Source organism: Rattus norvegicus, chromosome 7 (assembly GCF_021556685.1).
Source record: "Rattus norvegicus strain SHRSP/BbbUtx chromosome 7, alternate assembly SHRSP_T2T, whole genome shotgun sequence".
NCBI lineage: Eukaryota > Metazoa > Chordata > Mammalia > Rodentia > Muridae > Rattus > Rattus norvegicus.
Genome location: NC_141540.1, coordinates 142075863 through 142090036, shown reverse-complemented (window position 1 = coordinate 142090036; position 14174 = coordinate 142075863). Strand labels below are relative to the sequence as shown.

Genomic DNA, 14174 nt, shown 5'->3' with positions numbered 1-14174 from the left:
ATAAAGATGCTGCTGCACTCTCATTTTTGTTTGTCGGTTGCCGGCTTGCATTGTTTTGTTTTGTGTGTGCACAGGATCTTAGGTAACCCAGGCTGGCCTCAAACTCATACAGCCAAGGATGCCTTTGAACCCTTGACTCTTCTGCCTTGGGTATACACCACCATGTCTTGCTTGAGTATCTAATCTCATCTTCCCCGTTGGGGTGATTTGGTCACATACGTCCCTAGTTGACCTCGGGGAGTTTCGAACTCTTTACTTATAGGGAAGTGTCCCATAAACAGACTGAGCTGTAACTTCAGACCAATAGGGCTGAAATGCAAGAGGTCCCCAATCCTTCCTTGCTACCAGGAGACTATTATAATGAGGATCCACATTCACAGCGCCATGTCTAGGGACTGCCACCTCAGCACACACAAATGGGGGTTCCCCAGCGGGTGATAGGGTTCCTTCTCCCATACTTCTGCCAGGCTGCAGGGTGGCACAACCCAGAGTACATTTGGATGGAGCAGGCCTAATCTTGCCAAGTCAAATTCCAGATCAAATAATAAGGATCAAGGGCCAACAACCCCAAGAGCCAGTGACACAGCTCAGTTGGCAAACAGACTAGTGGCCAAGCCTCATGACCTGAATTTGATCTCCAGGACCTACATGGTCACGGAAGAAGGAGAGAACTAATTCCTGCAGTGTGTGCACATACCAAATAAATAAATAAATAAATAGGTACACATACCAGATAGATGGATAGATAGATAGATAGATAGATAGATAGATAGATAGATAGATAGATATAGATACATGATAAATAGATGAGAGACAGATAGATTAGATAGATAGACAGACAGACAATTCTAAATGACCCTTTCTAAGCCCTATCCTAGAAGACCAAGGCTACAGTTCCCTCTCTTTTCTACCAGGAGCCCACAGTCAAGATTCTCAGGTAAGAATCAAAATAACTAACCTAGACTTCTCTGCCAAGACCAGAAGTGGCTCCTTTGGTGGGTCAGGGAAAGGTCAAGAACTAGCACACTGTAGCCCACCTACTTCCTATCCCACAAGACCTTGGACAAACTATACCTCAATTTCCCTGTCAGTGTCAGGGACCACACAGCTCTCCTCACTGCCTGGGGCTCTGATGACAGGGCTGTGTTCACTTCTATCAGGAATGCTACCTCATCTTCTGCTGCCACACTCATCCTGTGACAGTCCAGGCAGTGGGAAAGGTCACTAGTGACATCACTACTGTTGGTAGGGTGGATATGAGGAGTTATAGGTGAGCGACTAAGCCTGAGGTCCAAAGCCAGGCAAGGAGACCACGTGGTGGCACACAGGGGGCACAACACAGCCAGGCCATAGGGTTCAACTCTATCCCTTCCCCTCAGGACTTTGATAGACAGGAGCTGCTCTTGGGACACAAGGCAGATAAACAGAGAAGCCCCACGTCCTCTCCAGAGAAGAGAAGAGAGCTGAGGTGGTTCTTCGTTTTTTTTACCCACCTCTGAATTCCTGTTCAGATTCCCAACCATGAGTCGGAATTTCATGCTCCAAGGTTCTGTGATGTATCTATTCCCCTACTTTCTCTGAATTATCTTTTACCAGCTTCCAACTGCGTGGACTAAACACTAATTTTCAGCCACCTTTTCCAATATAACTTTCTTTGAAGATCATTCACTTCCTGATCCATACCATCCTGGCTGCTCCCCAAACTTCTCATTTGTAGCACTTTCTTTACTGTGGAGTTAAAACGATGTTTATTTGACTCGTGAATTCTTCAGAAATCTATGACGCACACCCAAGTAATTCATTTACAAGCTTTTTTTTTTTTAAGATTTACTTATTTTATATATGTGAGCACACTGTTGCTCTCTTCAGACACACCAGAAGAGGGCATCAGATCCCATTACACACGGTTGTGAGCCATCATGTGGTTGCTGGGATTTGAACTCAGGACCTCTGGAAGAGCAGTCAGTGCCCTTAACCACTGAGTCATCATCTCTCCAACCCTACAAGCATTATTTTAAACACAAACTTAGCTCGTGTGTGGCCCTGTTCCAGGTGTGCACAGCAGCATGCTAAATTCCCCCAGTTTGACCTCTAGAATCGTCACTCCTAGAACCTCAGCCGAGCAGGCTGGAGGTGGCTACCTTGCTGTCTTTGTCCTGGCTAACTCTAAGCATCCTGAGGGCAGAAATTTTGACCCACTCTGTCTCCAGGGTCTTCAGACCCTAGGGAAAGTAACTCTTGCCGTGAGCCACTGTGTCACGGGATTACATGCCGGACCGCAGCACAGATGACCCAAGCCATCCTTCCCACAGTTGGACAACAGGTCAAAACCAGCAGAAACCTTAAAAAGGGCAAGGGTGGACATCTAGCTTCTCCACAGACTGGATCAGCTGTGCCTCACACCAGGCTGAGCCTGTAGTCACCTCTAGACTTAATGCCAGGGAGCTCCCGGAGCTAGGTTTGCACCCCTCTGCTATGGCCTTACAGTGGCATATTCTAGGAGATTGGTATGGGGTGGAGACTTCAGGAAAATGCAGCTGTCCCTAGTCATCCACCAATCCACAAGTAGATCTTAATAAACTCATTTTACTCATCAAAATGAGCTTGGGTAAGTCATCCTTTGAGCCGTGGGTGTCTGGGAGCAGGTACTAATTTTGTTCTCCCCTGAAGGAATCAGATAATAATGGATCTCCAATAAATATCAGCTCGACCACCCCACCCCTAGTCACCATCCCCAAGCCCCACAGTTGCACAAAGGTCATGCCTACTCTTAAGCCCCGGAGCTCAAACAGAGCCTTACACACTACATGTAAAAGGCTATAGTCGGTGCGGGCGGAAGGGTGGACTAAGTCACAAAAGGTGGGTGGAGCTGGACAGGTACCACAAGCTGAGTCCTCGGGTCAGCCTGGTGGTTAGCGCGCAGAGGCCAGTGCCCCCTGAGGCTCCAGAGGAGGTGTCTGCCTGAGTCCTCATCCAGCATCCAGGCAGGCCCAGCAGGCTGAGGTTTAGTGAGACTGCCTTCCCTCACGCCAGTTCTGGCAAGTTCAAATCTGAGGGACACACATAAAAGAGGCATGTCCTTAAGATTGGGGATCTCTGCTCCTGCTGGAGGGGACCCATACACAAGCAGAAGCAGAAAGAGGCAAACCAGAGATGACTCGACTGACACCCGCATCACAGTGGAGGCTGCAATGCAGTGCAAAGTCTGTCACAGGGGGTTCCCGGAAGAAGGGAGGCCAAGTCAAAGGAGCACTAGAAGTGACACAGAAGACACAGAGAGTGACCTTGCTGGGCCAAGACTGCCCAGCGACCAGCAGGGCTCCTGAAGGTGAACGAGGAAAACTATGAGCTTCTGTAATGTGTGGGGGTCCCTGAAGTGCTCACCAGGATACAGCCCAAAAGCACAGACTGCAGCCTGGCGTCCCCTGGGAGTCTAGGATGTTGTTGGCGCGTGCCAAATTCTGGAAGACGGAACAAGTGGGTGGTGAGAGCCAGGGGCCGTAGCTGTTGAGAACCGCAGAGAGTGCCATCGTGGAGCGTGTTTGGTGAGGAGAGAGAGGAAGAGGGTCTTGTCTGCCTGGAGCAGACGCCAGGATCCACGCATGTCCCTACCCTGCCTGACCCCATTGTGCCAAGTTCTCTCTATTGTGATTGCTTTGTGGGGTCTCAGGCTTGTGACATTCCTGAGAGTTTTAATGACACTGAAGGTGAAGTCTCTGTATGAGGGGGGAGCTAAAGACGCCCCTACCATCCATCTGGGTTGATGTGGTGGGGCCTTCAGCTATGCTAGGAACCATGCTGACACAGCAGATTGACAGGGAAATCCTGGGGCCTTATGAGTCCCTCGGAGACCTATGGGTGCAGGGAGCAAGGGGAAGATGGGACTGATGGGTAAGCTGTTTATTTTGAACCATTGCCACCATCGCAGTGCCTAGTTACAGGCTATGGCAGGAAAGGGTCCTTCACAAAACCCCTTCCCAAATATCACTCGTCAATACCTAATCTTCTTAGGCTGAAATACCCAGCGTTTCAGGTATGGCGAGTTCAGCATACCAGTTGGCACCTTGAGCTTTCGGTTATCTGAGTTCCGGGGGTGGCGCACCCCTCCCAAGGGGGCTGCGCCCATAGTAACCGAGTTGATCGTATCCCGGCACTGGATGGGAGGGGTTGGGTCGTTCTCCGAGAGCTGAATTACACTTGCATAGTTTGTTGTAAGGCTTTTAAAAACTGAGACTCGAGGGCTGGAGAGATGGTGCAGCGATCCAGAGCGCTCGCCGCTGCTCTTAGCAGAGGAACCAGGTTGGATTCCTACCCAAGTTGGAGCCGCCCACGAGGAGCCGCTCACAACTATCTCTAACTCCAGGTCTAGGGAAACGTGAAACGCTCTTCCTTCTGGCTTCCGTGACGCACAGACGCGCACGCGGTCAAGACGCCCACATGCATAAAATAAAAATAAATCTTCTTCTCTTTTTTTTTTTTTAAGATGACGCGTGAGAAAAGAATCCAGTACGGTGCCTGGCACAGAACGGTTGCTTAATAATGCTGCTAACAGCCACCACAAGCCTTAACCGGCTTTCCGAATCCCCAGTGGAGGTGAGATGGGCTTTCTATCAGGCCTCAGGAGCCTGTCCGTCGGAGCGATTAAGCCTACCTGTTCATTCTTGGAGATATAGTTAGAGAAAGCGAGGGTCAGAGAAATGGCCCCTTCTCTCTCAAGCAGTCACCCTTGCTCTCCAGTGGAAAAAGGTTTACCCGCCCAGACAACCAGAGTAGCAGCCACCACTGCCCTCTCCTGGCAGAGGCAAAACCAGCATGTCTCTGGAGCCTCCAGGAAAGGCAGAAAGAAAGCAGCTAGGGATGAGCTTGGAAGAGCTAAATGCCAGCCTCAGAACTACATATACGTGGCTCCAATTTTAGACCTCAGTTCTGAGAGTCTCTTAGGACCGACGCCCCTCTCCTCCCTGCGCTGCTTCCTCCCCAACACCATCCACTGAATGGCTGCCACAACGCCCAGACCTCACAGTGGCTACAGTGGTGACTCACCTGAAACCCTTCCCCTGCCTATCTGTTTCCTAAGGGTCAAGTCTGGAGTAACATCGTCTCCCCATAGACACGCCTGTCCAGGTACCATCCCCCTCTGAGACTCCACTGTCCCCTGTTCATCTCTGGGTTGTGCACCCAGCACGCAGCAGCATAGCCTGCACAGCCTTCTGATCCCTTTCTTGTGCTTTGGTTGGTATGCAGACAAAATAAGGAACCGTGCTAGATCGGATCTGAGGCCCACGCCACCAGAGAGAATTGACATCTGATACTGCGAACTCAGTCAGAAGCCCGTGGCCGAAGAGATCATAGACCCTAGTGGGGGAAACTATTGCTGTTGGCTTGCTAAATAGGCAAGATGTGGTCAAGAAGAGCCTTCTGTGTCCATAGAATACTGCTCCTGTCGACTCTAGTGATCAGCAGTGGCTGTATAGATTGATACCTGGTCGAAAACAGAGACAAGAAATGATCATCAGACACTCATCCATAAATGGGACGTCTGTGTCATCCCTTCCAAGACTCAAGAAACATCTTGGAGAAAAGGAAGAGTAGAAACAATGTAAGGGCCTAGGGAAAATGGGGAATTGGGTGAGGGCTGACTTCTTGGCGCGATGTGGCTGCTGTACTCACGAATTCACACCGGCTGTGACTGCCTGCACAGAGTCAGCATAGGTTTGGGCCCCTGGAGATCCTGTCATAAACCTGGATGTGGCAGCACACGCCCTCGATTTCAGCACTAGGGAGGCAGAGGCAGTCTTTGTGTTGAGGCCAACCTGGTCTAGATAGAAAGTTCTAGGCCAACCAAGGCTACACAGTAAGACCCTGTCTCAGAAAAGGGGGAGGGGATCTGAAAGTGGAAGGGAGCTACCTGAGAAGAAAATTATTATGATCAAAATCAATGCACGTGTGAAAACGTAATGAAACCCATTGTTGGGTATGATTAATATGTGCTGGTAAAAATATTTTAAAGGAGAACCACACTTGGGATTTCCCACAGAGGGCTGATGGGGAGTTCACTAAGACACAGAGGTGAAGGGGGACTGCCTGTCACTTCCTAGGATTAGAAAGCACAGAAAGTCACCCCAGAACTGAAGGAGGCAGGATTGAGCAGGGAAAACCATGGTGCTACTTGGACTTGAGGTCATGGGACTAGAGAGAGCACAATCTCCTCCCTCCATCTGGGGCAGCTGAATATCGAAGGCTGGATGGCATTCTGACGAGGTGTCTGACTCTGGACCTGCAGGGGGAGGGGTGGAGAGAATGTGAGAAATGTCTCCAGGTCCCCTGCCAGAGCCTCCACTTAGACATAAAAGATCGCCCTCCTCTGCTGGCTTGCTTCCATTTTTTTAAGCTTTCAGGGTGTCTGCTATGATATCTCAATCTGGTGGCCGTCACAATAGCCACTCAATTTTGGTCCAAAGGAAAGCAAACAGAGCCAGGGTATGGACACCCCAATCTCTCTCTCTCTCTCTCTCTCTCTCTCTCTCTCTCTCTCTCTCTCACACACACACACACACACACACACACACACACACACACATATTCACATACATGCACACACATCTGTCTGTTTCCCTCTGTCTCTCTCTGTCTCTGTCTGTCTCTCTCTACCTTGCTCTCTGTCTCTCTGTCTCTCTCTGTCTCTCTCTGTCTCTCTCTCTCTCTCTCTCACACACACACATGCATACACACATCTGTTTCCCTCTGCCTCTGTCTTTCTGTCTCTGTCTCTCTCTGTCTTTCTGTCTCTGTCTCTGTCTTTCTGTCTCTGTCTTTCTCTCTGTCTCTGTCTCTCTCTCACACACACACACATCTGTGTCCCTCTATCTCTGTCTCTCAGTCTCTGTCTCTCTCTCACACACACACATCTATGTCCCTCTATATCTGTCTCTCTGTCTCTCTGTCTCTCTGTCTCTCACACACACACACACAGTCCTACCCTCCTTTCCCCTGCCTGCCTGTGAGGCTGTATCTACAATCTGCAAGCTCCGAGCGCCCCCTGCTGCTCATCACCCCATCTGCACCAGCACAGTGAGCAAGAGTGCATTCCTGCTGTCTAGGGACTAGGACAACACCCTTCTGCCCTTGTTCTGTGAGCCACAGAGGAGGATTAGCACCATTTGGGGTCCCCCTCTCCCTTCTCTCCTCCCAGTACCAAGGGGGATTGTCTGGCAGAGATCTGTGCTGAGAGAGCCCACAGGTGCCCTGACCCTGGACCCCCTGCAGCATCACAGAGAATCGTCTGAGGTTCTGAGGCTGAATCCTGAGAGAGAGAGAGGGGTAAAGGGTACAGGTTTGGAGCTCCATAATGGAGTCTCTTATGGATTTCTGTCCCTGGTTGGAGGCTGAGAATTCCCTTTCTTCTACACATCTGCCCTTTCTGGCCCAACCCCATTCCCACCAAGCTGTGGACTCCCAAAAGCTCCTGTGCCATCTACAAGGCCACCACACACCCATGTGGTGCCAGTCTGGTAGCCCGACATGAAACATTAACATATTCCACTTGTGTCCCAAGCCAAGGAGAGAAGACACGTGGGCTGACAGGAGGTCAGCATTTTTTTTTTCGGAGCTGGGGATCGAACCCAGGGCCTTGCGCTTGCTAGGCAAGCGCTTTACCACTGAGCCAAATCCCCAACCCCGGGAGGTCAGCATTTTGAGAGAACCACATGGCACTGTACATACATATCACACACTTGCACTAGTGAACACAGGTATGCATTGCACACGTGTTCTTACACGTGTATACACACGCATATGCAAGCACACACATATGGGTTCTATGAATGATGTAAGCATACATGTTTTAGTGGAGGCATCCTACAGACACAGATTGCCAGCAAAGCACCCATCTCTGCAAATGTGTGCACATGTCCTGACCAGGACTACTCACATGCACACACCCCAAAAGTGCTGAGATGATTCCACGGTGAGATGGAGCTCAGTTTGAAGCCTGGTTTTGCCCTTGCCCTTGGGGTTGTACAACTTTCAGAGCCTCAGTTTCCCCTCCTGTGAGAATGGGTACTAAGGGTACCTGCATCCAGGGAGATAGGGTCTAAAGGGGATAATGTGTGTGTGGCTCACCAGGTATGGAGCAAGTGTTTGGTGGCTGACAGAACACATCCCAGGCCTCTGTGGGACCAGATTGGAAAGGGACATGGTGCCTATCTATGATGTGAAACACTGTGGCCTCAGCCCAGGCACACATGTGACCAGGAGCACGCACACACTTGGGGGCACTTGTGTGTTTGTACTGTTTACTGAGGCTGCTTAGCTACCACTGTGCTCAGAGCCCATGAAGCCCAACCCTCCCAGACCTGTTGGGACATGGCCTGGCTGGATTCCGGCATTCCTGCTGCTTCCACTTCCTCTTGGTTACAGACATGGGGTGCAAACTAGACAGCTTAGGGATCACTTAACCTCTAGGCCACTAAGGCTTTGCTTTGATACTTTGAGGCTCTGGCCTGAGACGTGGAGAGCCTAGGGTTCTCCTGGGGGCTCTATAGCCTGCTCCCCCACTCCCTGTTTGCATAAGCTGCATGTGCTAAGACCATGGCTCTGGCAAGGCAAAGCTCTGGAGTCTGACCCCACCATGTCCTCCCCACACCCTATGGCCTATGTCAGAGGAAAAGGACCATGGTTCATGTACTAACTCAAAGCCTCAGAGCCATCAAGCCAGCCATAAGGTCTATGAGGCTTCAAGGCCACCCCTGGAGGCTTTAGATCTCAGCCACAACTCTCCCAACACACAGGCCCCAAATAACTTATCCGAGACTCTCTCCTTAGGATCTGACAGGCAGTGCCAGGAAATGGTGCACCTAGCAGATTTCGTGCCCAGCACCCCTTCATCTGTCCACTGAAGTAAACAGACCACAAGATAGCCAGTACCATCCTTGTTGGGCCATCTCCCTCTATAAATGGACACCTTAACTTTGGGGCACAGACCTCCCTCACAAGGTGACATCCCAGAACCATGAGTGTATCCTGTCTGCTCATCTGAAGGCCAGGCAGAGAAAGGGCCTGGCTCTACACTACACAGCCCACTGGCCAGCAGGAGGACCTCTGACCAACCCCCACTAGCAGACAAGGGTAGACCTCTCCCTCTGAGTTTTCTCAGGTACACTGCCCAGCTGGTGGTGAGATGGGAGAGAGACAGGGAAAGGGACCATGTACCCTAAACCCATGAAACTCCCTCTGCTACGAGGAGTGGCTGTAGGGAGCCTTCCCCAGGGCCAGCCTGAAATAACAGAGCCCCTTCTAGAGCTTCCTATCAGGCTGGTGGATCAGGAAGAGAGTTGTCACAGCCAGGTAACGATGGCCCTGAAAACATTACACCTGCCTACCAGTGTGAGACAGAGATAGGAAAGAGTACTGACCCAGGATCTTGTTCAGGCCCCTAACCCGAGGAACTCCAGCCTCAGTTTACCCCAGCTGTCAAGTTGTGCTGAGACTGCTCTTTAGTTTGAGCCTCTACCTCCAAAAGCCTGGTGTGTGCCTGCGTATAGCCACTCTGGCTAGGCCCTGCAGGGCCAAAGCAAAGAAAGCAAGGGCTGGGTGAGCATTCCTTGGCCATCTAGCCTGCCCCCAGCTTCCTTTTAGAGCCACCAGATAGGAGAGGTCAGGCCAGCTCAGACCAAGGTTTCTGTTTCAATACAGTCCTGGTTCCGTACCCCCCCCCCAATCCTCCCCCCTCCCCAGCCTAAGAACCACAGCCCACGGAAGGAAGGAAGGAGGATTAAGACACTAAGAAAGGACCCTTTGTAAGGCGCTTAGCAGAGACCTAAACACAGACAAGCTTTTTCTCCTGATTAGCACAACCGCAGCTAGGACCTTCTCCTAACAGGAGAAAACTGAGGCCGGGCATGTGAGAAACCTCTGAAGTAGTTAAGCTAGGTGTGGCTCATGCCGCCTGGATTCCTTCCCATAGAGAAGCCACCAACTCAAGCAGTGAGCTCGCGACCCTGACAGAGCCCCAGGTACCCCCGTGGAGGCAGGGCAGAGGGCGGATCCCGGGGCGGGGCTGGCAGCTTCTATTCCTGCAGACACCTGGTATCCGCCTGCAGCCCGCGTGCCCGGGCAGGGAGGCTGCTCAGGGCGGCCCAGACTGGACAAGATGGGACTGGACGCGACGCGGGCGGTGCCGCCACATCTGAGCATAGCATTCCAGGGCACCGCGCCCGGGACAAGGAAGGAGCTTCCCAAAGCTGAGATGGAACCTCCCTTACCAGGCTGCTGCAGGCTGCTACAGGCCTGAAAGTCTCAATACAAGGAGGGGGTTGCTACCTGTACCCCAGCCCCACGGGGCTTCCCCCCTACCCCCGTTCCACCACCCTCATCAATCATTCATTAGACAGTTCCTGCTGGGCAGGAGGTGAGGAGGATGAAGCCTGGGGCTTACAGAAACATTCCTTGACCTCTTACCTGCTAAGACTCTTGGTCTCCACTTTCACCGGTCCCTACCCACCAGCCACTGTGTCTCAACTTAGGGAAACCTTTTGCCCAGGAGGCTACCAGTACTGATCCCTGACCCTCACCCACTTCAAACACACTGATCAGGCCACCCTGCGCGCGCACACACACACACACACACACACACACACACACACACACACACACACGGAACCTCCCAGTCCTGTAGCCTTGGTTCTCGTGGGTTGCTTACCTCCAGCCCATCTCCACTCCCCCACTCCGCCCTTGGACATCTGTGTTTCAGAATGTTGGGCAGTCTATGCCAGCAAGATGGCACCTCAAGTCCTAGAGCCCATGGTGGGAGAAAAAAAAACCAACTCCTAAGGTTTATGCCTGATCTCCACGTGTGAATGCTAATAATTAATAATAATAATAATTTTAATTTAAAAGGGAGGGGCTAGAGAGGTACCTCCATGGTTAAAAGCATTTGTTGCTCTTACAGAAGACCCATGTCTGTCTCCCACCACCCACAGGGTGGTTCATAACTAACTTTAGTTCCAAGGGATTCAAGGTCCTCTCCTGACTTCCATGGGCACTAGCCACACACATGGTGTACCTGCCCACTGCAGGCAAAGCATTCATACAAGTCGCTCTTTTTTATTTTTTTAAGTCAGTCAGCTATTCCCTAGCCAAAGCCTCCCTTTGCTGACAGAGCACTGCTCAGGGAGGTTCCTAGGGCTACAGACGCTGAGGAAGCAGCACAGATTCTAATCCCAGGCACCATGAGCTGCTGTGTGACACACCATGTGTCCATTTCTGGCCCTAACCAGAGGTGGCTGACATCAGCCATTACTAAGGACCACGCCAGACACGGACTCAGTTCATACAATGTGGTCACCTGCCACTGTTTGTATACAGTAAGTGCTCACTAACTGCACACATGGATCGTTGTTCACAGACTGTGACCCTGCTCTCTCAGTCCTCCTCTGAGTCCAAGTCCTAAGAGAAGCCATACCATATACATGTTATCAGAGCTGATCAGGCACACTGGATGGACTTCGCTTTCCTCAGTCAGTGGGCTCTTGAGAAGTGTAATGACATAATATACATTTTACAAAAGCAAATGGATCTGAGCTGCACATTCTCTTGGGATAATACAAAATGACTACTCATGCCTTGGCACTCTTGGCTTCTAGAACCTTCTAAGTGTACTTTGTCCAGGGCCCAAGATGCCCCATTAATGGAGGAGTAACATAAGGACACAACTTGAGTTCTCCTCTAATTCTTCAAGGCCTATAGGAGCCTGTAGCCAGCAGAGAAGGATGGCCCAGGCTCACACATAGCCAGGTGCCCCATTTATAAAACGGTGACACAGATGTCCCAGTGAGTTGCAGCGGCAGTGTCTGTTTTGGAATATGTATCAACAGAAAGAGTTGACTGGGGGCTGGGGATTTAGCTCAGTGGTAGAGCGCTTACCTGGGAAGCGCAAGGCCCTGGGTTCGGTCCCCAGCTCCGAAAAAAAAAAAAAAAAAAGAGTTGACTGGTCATGTGTGTGTGTGTGTGTGTGTGTGTGTGTGTGTGTGTGTGTGTGAAGGGTTGCAGGATTAAGAGGCTGGGTACTGGGAAATGAGCAGAACCAGGTCCAGACCACCAGGACTCGACTCCCACATCAAGCTTCCCACCAAGTGACCGCGATGAGGATGTGAGCTCCCAGCAGTGGGGACTACTCAGCTTTTGTATCCACTAGTGTCAGGTGCTGTCATGATACACTGAGTGTCAGGCTAGCAGGAGACACAGATGGAATGCCAGGTGTCAAGACAAGAGGGTGGGCAGCAGGTAGCACCCCTGAAGAGCAGAGCCATGAGGGTAAAAATCTCCTGGCCCAACAGGCTGGTGAAAGAGAAAGAAGAGTGACCCCAATAAGCTCAGAATGGGACCAACTTATTCCCCAAGGCACACAGATGGGCCCAGGGGGAGAAGGCACCTCTAAGCCAACCTCCAGGATACCATGGCCTGAAGCACCAGGCAGCCTGTCCTCTAGAGCAGTGGTTCTCAGCCTGTGCGTCGTGACCCCCTTTGGGGTCAAATGACCCTTTCACCAGGGTTGCCTAAGATCATCAGAAAACACAGATGTCTACATTGTGATCTGTAACAGTAGCAAGATTAAAGTTAAAATGTAGCAACAAAAGTAACTTTATGGTTGGGGGTCAGCACAACATGATCAACTGTGTTAAAAGGCCGAAGCTTCTGGAAGTTCTTGAAAACTACTGTGCTAGAGGCAGGGGGCAGAGAGGAGTGTGTTATAATGGAAAGATTAGAGCCTAGGCAGTGGGCCAAACTGCCTGCTTGAATTATCTAACTTCTAAAACTACAAGACACAGGGGGTGGGGGGATGTTCCTGGGGTCCCAAAGCTTGTGGCAGTTATGAGCACAGGAGCTTGGTCCCTTCTTCCCCATGCATGGGAGACTGGGGAAGGGAGGAGGTGGATCTGTGCATTAGAGGCACTCACATACTCAGCTTGTCTCCACACAAAAAGCCACCCTGCAAAAATTTCAGTAACCAAGGTCCTCAGAGTGTACAAGTCAAGAAGCCAGGGAAGCTGAGGTAAGGGACGGGGACCCAAACAATCATGGTGGGTGTAGTAAGAGGCACTAGACTCCAGGGCAAGGGGTTATGGGAGGCGTGACCTAGACTCTGAGTTCCCAGCTGTCTCCAGCTCCTGGGAAATTACACCCACCCTCACTTTCCCACAGATCATCCAGGGCTTCCTTGTCTGTCAGCAGAGCGTGAGACTGCTGTTAAAGCCCTTTCCAGAGAGTCCTGTGCTAAGACTGCCACAGAAAGCAAACCAAATCCTGCCCCCAAAGTCCCTGGCATTACAGAGTAGTACTTTTTATCTTGGGCCCAACCTTCAAGGGTGCCCCTGGTACACACAGGCCAGGGCACAGGGTGACGCAGAACTCGGTCCATCAAGGACTGAGTGAGCAGGTGGTGGTGGCCTGGGAATTTGGAGAGGCCAGCCTCCCAAGGAGAACTTGGGAGAGAGCCAGAAAGGGGGTAGTGAAGGTGGCAGATCAGAAAGACAAGAAGCACCTAGGAAGCGCAAGGCCCTGGGTTCGGTCCCCAGCTCCGAAAAAAAGAACCAAAAAAAAAAAAAAGAAAGACAAGAAGCTGTGCCCAGTATAACTCAGACCTGGTCCCTGCCGAGCCCTCCTGCTGTGAAAAAGCTTTACCGAAAGCCTCACAACCTCAGACCAGAGAGATCAGGGAGCACCAACCTGGAGGGAGCACCAGCAGGAAGGGAACACTACCAGGGAGGAGCACCAACATGGAGGGAACACCAGCGGGGAGGGAGCACCAGCAGGGAGGGAGCACCAACATGGAGGGAACACCAGCAGGGAGGGAGCACCAACATGGAGGGAGCACCAGCAGGGAGGGAACACCAGCGGGGAGGGAGCACCAGCAGGGAGGGAGCACCAGCAGGGAGGGAGCACCAGCAGGGAGGGAGCACCAGCAGGGAGGGAACACCAGCAGGGAGGGAGCACCAGCAGGGAGGGAACACCAGCAGGGAGGGAACACCAGCAGGGAGGGAGCACCAGCAGGGAGGGAACACCAGCAGGGAGGGAGCACCAACATGGAGGGAGCACCAGCAGGGAGGGAGCACCAGCAGGGAGGGAGCACCAGCAGGGAGGGAACACCAGCAGGGAGGGAGCACCAGCAGGGAGGG

General features: G+C 51.7%; 1 long non-coding RNA gene across 1 annotated transcript; it reads right to left on the bottom strand.

The window, feature by feature from the left end:
* Window positions 1-3886: 3886 nt before the first annotated feature.
* On the bottom strand, window positions 3887-10521 carry LOC148004991 (uncharacterized). The gene is made up of 3 exons (XR_015626058.1): window positions 10459-10521; window positions 6122-6277; window positions 3887-5482 (listed from the first exon to the last, which is right to left on the bottom strand). It is a non-coding gene; the product is annotated as an uncharacterized LOC148004991 (long non-coding RNA).
* Between the last annotated feature and the right edge of the window lie 3653 nt (window positions 10522-14174).